Raw genomic sequence first — 6,660 nt, forward strand, 5'->3', positions numbered from 1 at the left:
TCAGCCCAGGGCACGGGGGGGTTTCTGGGTGCCAGGGCAGCCTCTCATCCACCCACACCCCCACGTCCTTCTCCCCAGGGCTGCCGAGGGTCTGTAAATCCCAGGGAGTTGCCCTCTTGCTCTGTTGGCCCAGGAGGACAAAACACTTTCCTTCCTTCCAACCTGCCCTGGGGCAGAGCAGGACCCTCCTGGGCACAGATAAAATCCCCCCAGGAGAACCCCCGGGGGGATTCCTGGCCCGGGGGCAACCCAGGAACCCCTTTAAGCTGCAGTGCAGCTCCCCTGGGGCCGGCTGGGGTGGCTGCAGGGAGGTGCAGGCGGGTTTCACACGAACCAGCAGCTGACAGCACGCAGGTCCAGCCCAGAATGTCTGGAATAACCCAGGAATCGGAGGGATTTGTGGGCGAGGTGGGGACTGACTCGCTGCTGCCTCCCCGCTCCGGCTCCTGCGCGGGAGGAGGGCTGAGCGCTCACGTGGGGAAGGAACCAACGGTTTGCTCAGGTTTTTCTTCAGGTTTTCTCACAAAATGCGAAATTTTTCTGCTTCAAACAGGAGGGGAGAAAAGAAAGACGAGCGTGGTGGAGGACAATTCCAGTCCTGTCTTCCTCTCTTCTTTCCTAGCAAATCCAACGGTTCATTTAAGAGTGAGGCTCCCAAAGACTTTTGTGCCTCTGTTTTTTTTTTTTTTATCTTTAAAAACTGCAACATTTAAAAAAGAAAAAGAAGTTTTGCATGTGGATTTTTAATTTTTTTTTAATTATTCTCTATAGAGAAAAATTCACTTTGAAACCTCGTCTCTCCCCACGTGAGGGATTTTATCGGGCAGGTTGGTTGGAGGGGGTCTTGGTGAGGGTCTCGGCAAAGGGGTTTCCAAAGGGTGAGGTGGGCAGGCTTTGGGGATGGAGCAGGGTGTAGGACTGGGTGGGAGGTGGTTATTGCCTTCCAAAAGCCTCCTCTGCTGCTGGCTGGGGGAAACCTGGATACAGACGAGACAGTCACAGAATCATGGAATCACTAAGGTTGGAAAAGCCCTCTAAGATCATCCAGTCCAACCATCAACCCAGCACTGCCATGTTCTCCACTAACCCCTGTCCCCAAGTGCCACGTCCACATGTTTTTGGACATTTCCAGGGACGGTGACCCCACCCCTGCCCTGGGCAGCCTGTGCCAGGGCCTGACCACAACTTCAGTGAAGAAAGTTTTCCTAATATCCAATCTAAACTTCCCCTGGTGGGAGGATGTCTCCTGGGGCTCCAACACCACGCTCCCTTTTGCAGAGGGAGCTCTGGATTCTGGTTTTCCCCTCCGGTGAGGATTTCAGGAAAGCACCTGAGCAAAGGCTGGGCCACCAGGACCTGGTTTCCCCCTTTAGCTCTTGGTGGGTCCCTTGAGGACCTGGGAAAGGCTGTTTGGCTCAGTGGGATATGGAGGGTGGCCACCCCTCCTGTTGGGTGTCAAGAGCCTCACGCAGACACCTGAGGTCACCAAGAGCTGCCAACGTGCAGGTACCAGAACCTGCCTTGTCCTGCCTTCCCCCCTCCACAGTGACACCACAACCCAGAGCCTCCCAACAACCCTGGCCCCAGCCCCACCTCCATCATGTCCCACCTTCATCACGCTCCAAGTGCTTTCCTGATGGCAGGAAGGTTATTTTTAGACGGGAGAGAAAGAAGGCAGGAAATACCAGTTTGGAGCCGGTACCTGGAGTCTCACAACTGTGGTGGGAGATGAACTAATGACCATCATCTGCTGGTCCTGACTGGAGCAGAGCAGCTTTGGGGTGACCTGTACTGCTCTGCTCACAGGGCCTTTTGGGCACTGACGTGATGGTGGTGGTGGGCAGCTCCCTTTTAGGGTGATGCTCTGCCCACCACCAGCTTCACCAGCTCCTGCTTAAAGGGCCTCCACCAGCATCAGCCTGGTGCCACCACCCCAAGGACTCAGCACCCCAACCCAGCTCCTGCCCCCAGGGATGGACACACAAAGCCCAAGGTGGACAATGGGCAGGAGGAAAGAGTCCTGCAGTGGTGAGAAGCTGAGTCCGAGCTCCTGAGATGTTCTCCCACGCTTGGCTGGGACACATTCCCTTCTGGATGGAGGCAGATGTGTCCCAGAGGTTCTGCTCCATCCCTTGGCCTCCTGGGAGAGCATCTCCTTCAGCACGGACAAGCCCTCAAGCCCAGCCTGTTGGAGACAACCCAACCACTGCCATCCCAGGCCTACACCCTCCACGGGGCCCATCCCCGGCTCTCCACCGCCTCCACCACCCACCACCCTCGGGCCCCACCGTGCCAAACCGTGCCCGTGGCACAACAGGGTGGTTGTGTGGAGAACCCAAGCGTGGCAAACGCCGGCGAGCACCGGCAGAGGACACGTCCCCATCGATCTGCTCTGCCGGGCGTGATCCGGGGCCGGCGCATCCGGGGGGAACGAGGAAGAGCTGAAAGGGGACATCTGGCTGCTCGAACCCTTGGCCCCCATCTCCACGTGCCAGGTGAAGATCCTGGCGTCCTCTTGACTGAAACCAGGCAGAACGGCCTCATCCCCGGCCTTCCTATCTCCTTGCGGAGCATGGCAGTTCCTGAATTGCCTGGCCGTGGCGGGCCCTAATGGCCCGGAGCTGATGTTTTATTGTCGGGTTTAAAAGTGTAATTAGTTCAAGTGTAAACAAAAAAAACCCCTTGCTTAATTAAGAATTTTTAAACAGGGCAGAGAGAGATTCCGGAAACATTAATGAACCCCAGGCAAGCACCATAAAATTGATCGAGGGAAGAGCGACGGCGAGGGCCGGGGGAGGGCTGGGCTGGGATGTGATGAGAGGGTTTTTACCGCAGAAATCGCCCTCAGTTTACTTTGGCCCTCGCACGCCGGAGTGCATTTGGGAGGCTGTTTATGGAGATGGGTCTCCATAGAAATCCCTAATGATTTTTTATGCATTAATGGGAGCGACGGACAGCGGCAATATATTGTTTAAGGAGATGGAGAGGAGCCTTTTAAGGCTGACGTGTTATAGATCAAGAGCGACGAGACGGGCCCTGCGTTGAGGCTGCCATGGCCTGTTGGGCCCCATGCCTTGACGGGGAGCAACTGGCAGCCTGTGCCTCTAAGAGCCCATAAAAAGAACAAGTAAAACCAAAGTGCTGTTTTCCCGCCGCCCCATCCCTCCCTTACCAGCTCTTTTGGTGCCAGGAAAAGTTAAATATATCTGCCTTTCCCATCCATGAGTAGTCATCAGTGTGCATGGGAAGAGGATCTGAGTGTTTCCCATCCAGACCTCTCCAGGTTGGTATGTTCTGTGTAGGTTGAAACCTCTGGAGCAGGACAAGGTGCCTGGAAGGTCCTTCTTCTTCCCATTGACTGGGAGACAGCCAAAGGCTCCACTGGGCTTTGCTCAAGGCCAACTGGCCTCTCCCTGGATGGCTGTGTTGTGTGGTGGGAGGTGATGGTGAACATCAGCAGGAGGGAGAGCCTTGATTTTCTCTGTGTGGGTCTTCCTCTTGAAGACGATGGGTGGGAGAACTGGAAGGCTCCAGAGTAAAACGAAAGAGAAAGAAAAGTCACCTTCTGGCTTAGGAAAGGTCATCCTGCTTATTCCACAAGCAGGGGTGAAGAGCTGTCTGCTGAAGGAGGGAGTTCTGCTGCCTCTCTCTGTCGGGGTGAGAGCCCAGCTCAGCTCACAGTGAGGAGCAGCCCATGCTGTGGGCAGCTCAAGGACTTTGAAGGTCAAAGCAAGTCTCAGCTTTTCCCTTCCTGGCCCAGCAAAAGACCCCAAACATGTCTTGCCCAGTGCTTTGGGAGCAGCCAGCTCCTGGAGAAGTTCAGCAGGGTTCTGTCCTTCTGGTCAAAGTCCCCTTGGGAGACCTCCATTCCACAGGTGGTGTCCCTTGGAGTTGTGCAGGAATGCCCACCTCGTTCTGCCCCAGAGCTCTGCAAAAATCATGTTCAGTGTCACCAAAGGCCACCAAAATCCCCAGAGAGAAACTGGCTCCTGCCTGGGAGCCCACCTGCAACCTGTCATGGTTTCTCCTTCCCTTAAGATGGAGAAGAAATCAGCCAGTGTCGTGTCCTACTGCACTTGCTGCTGGTATCTCCTCCCTTCTGGAGTACATGAACTTCTACTCTTGCCAAAGGCCACATCTTCCAAACATCTAATTCCTGTTCCTTCCCTTCCTGGTTCTCCAGGTTGTCCACATTTTCCTTGTAAATCTGGTGCCCAGCCCGGGCGAGAGGCTCCAGTGGGGCCCTCGCTAAAGCTGAGTCTAACAAGAGGGTGGCTGCCAGGTCTGGTACCTCACCTGGCCCCCATAGGCTCCCCAGCCTGCTCAGGGACTTCCCAAAAACCCCCAGGGCATTGTGGGCTCCACTGGGCACTCAGGACTGGAATGACCAGGGCCACCAGGTGACACACCAGTCCTTGGTGAGACCCCGCTCTGTGAGCTGAGAGCTCCATGGCAGGGCTTGGCTGGGCAGAGAGAGGACCTGGATGACCAACGTGAGGGAAAACGTCACAGAATCGTAAAATCCCAGACGGGTTTGGGTTGGAAGGGACCTCGGAGATCACCTCGTTCCAACCCCCTGCCTCAGGCAGGGATGTCCCTCACTGGCTCAGCCGCAGTAGATGAGCCTCACTCGAGCTCACTCTTCCAGCAGCTCGGGCAGGAATTATCTGGAGGTGGGAAACCTGAGGTTTGGGGAGTTCAGGCCACCGCCAGCGGCAGAGACACCACCAGCCCCTGGGACAGGCTGTGCTGCCGGGAGGGACCTGCGGCAGGAGGTGGAGTTACACCACGAGGTGGTGGGAGAGAAGCTCCGAGGTCAGTGGGTTGTTTCCTGAGAGCTGCTCGGGTCCCACGGGGGGTTTTTGTCCAGCACTTCTCCCTCTCCTGCCCACAGCGGGCCAGGAGGGGCAGTGGGCAGTACCGGCCCTGGGGGGGCTCTTGGGTGTCGCTGTGACTCTGAGGGTCCCACACACCACTGAGGGTGCCCACACACCACCGAGGATGCCCACACACCACCGAGGGTGCCACACAGCACCGAGGGTCCCACACAGCACCGAGGGTGCCCACACACCTCTGGGGATGCCCACACAGCACTGAGGGTGCCCACACAGCACCGAGGGTGCCCACACACCTGCAGCAGTGGCAGAGCCCACACCTTGCCCTCCAGACAGGCTGTGGACACCCACGTGGGGAGGTCCCTGCCACGCCAACACCCCTCCTGTCCCGTGGCAGCCCGCGTGTGGCACAGCACCCAGCGCAGCGCTCCCCCGGGGCACCGCGGGCTCCCCGGGGCTTTGTCCTCCCACCTCCTCTTCCGTCTTCTCTGCCTCTTCCTTCATTATTTCCCCGCTCCTCCCACCCTCTCCCTGCCTCTCCTCCTTCCCCCGGCTTTTGTTCCTTCTCTCCTCTTCCCCTCCCTCCTCCCAGAAGCCTTCCCCCATCTCCAATCCCTGCTCCGGCTGCCCAGCCTGTGTCAATTAAGTATCGATCCCCTGTTCTCTATCAGTGGTCAGCTGAGCTAACCAGTCCTGCTCGCTGCTTTTCACGGGGATGAATAATAACAATAATAATAAAGGGGTAGGGGGGAGGCAGCTGCACTTCGTGCCTACAGCCCTTCACCTCTCCCTACCCCGCACACGCCCGCCCTCGCCCCCTCCACAGCTACGGGCAAAATCGATAGCGTGCCGAGTCAGGAATGGAATATTTTTATCCTCTAATTGGGAAATGTGCTTTGACAAAGCCCGAGGAGCGGGGAGGGGGCCGGGAGATACTGTACTGAGAGCCAGGGAAGGCGGCAGAGCCCGGCCAGGGCAGGGGCAGCAGCCGGGATTTTCGGCGGCAGCGCTGGGCACTCTGTGTGGGGACAGGGCACGGCTCCGGAGCACCGGGACAGTGCTGGTCCCGTGGAAGAGCCAGTCCTGGCCCAGGGGATGTCAATGCAAGGATAAAAAGAGGACAAAAAACCCCCCATCCTCCCCCTCGATTCCCTGCCACCGCTTTGCTGTTGCAGTCCCAAGGGAGGAAGCGTGTGCCCTGCTCCTGGAGGGCATCCCTGGCACAGGGGCTTGCCCAGGCCTGCTGATGCTGAGCAAGGTGGGACAGTTTTGCCCGGGACACCACAGACAGGTGTCCCAGGAAGCCACCAGCCCCCCTGGGTTGTCCTTGGGGAGATCCTGATCCTGCCAGGCCCAAGGCAGCTGGTGCTGAGGTGCCTGCAGAGGTGCAGGTTGGGCTCAATGAGCTCAGAGGCCTTTTCCCACCTAAGTGATTCCGTGGCACTAAATGATCCTGTGCCCACATGGGTGGCAGTCCTGCCATGAGCCTCGTGCTGCAGCTTCAAGTTTCTGGCAGCTGGAAACATCTCCCTGTCTCCAGCTGTGCTGAGTGAGGAGTGTTGTCTTTGCCCATGGCAGGGGATTGGAACTGGATGATCTTGAAGGTCCCTTCTGACTCAAACTGTTCTTTAAACTCTTTAGATTATGTCCCCTTCCTCCAGTCAAACAAGTCACCAGTGGGTTCTCAGACACCCCTGGGTCTCCAGGCACCACTGGAGACCAGGAAAGGCCATGGAGGGACACCAGGATACAATTCCCACTTCCAGGTCAGCCTCCATCCCTGGAGGGATTAAAAAGAGGCGTAGATGTGGGGACATGGTTTAGT

The sequence above is a fragment of the Lepidothrix coronata genome, unplaced genomic scaffold (genome assembly GCF_001604755.1).
Source record: "Lepidothrix coronata isolate B3197 unplaced genomic scaffold, Lepidothrix_coronata-1.0 Scaffold290, whole genome shotgun sequence".
In the NCBI taxonomy this organism is placed as follows: Eukaryota; Metazoa; Chordata; class Aves; order Passeriformes; family Pipridae; genus Lepidothrix; species Lepidothrix coronata.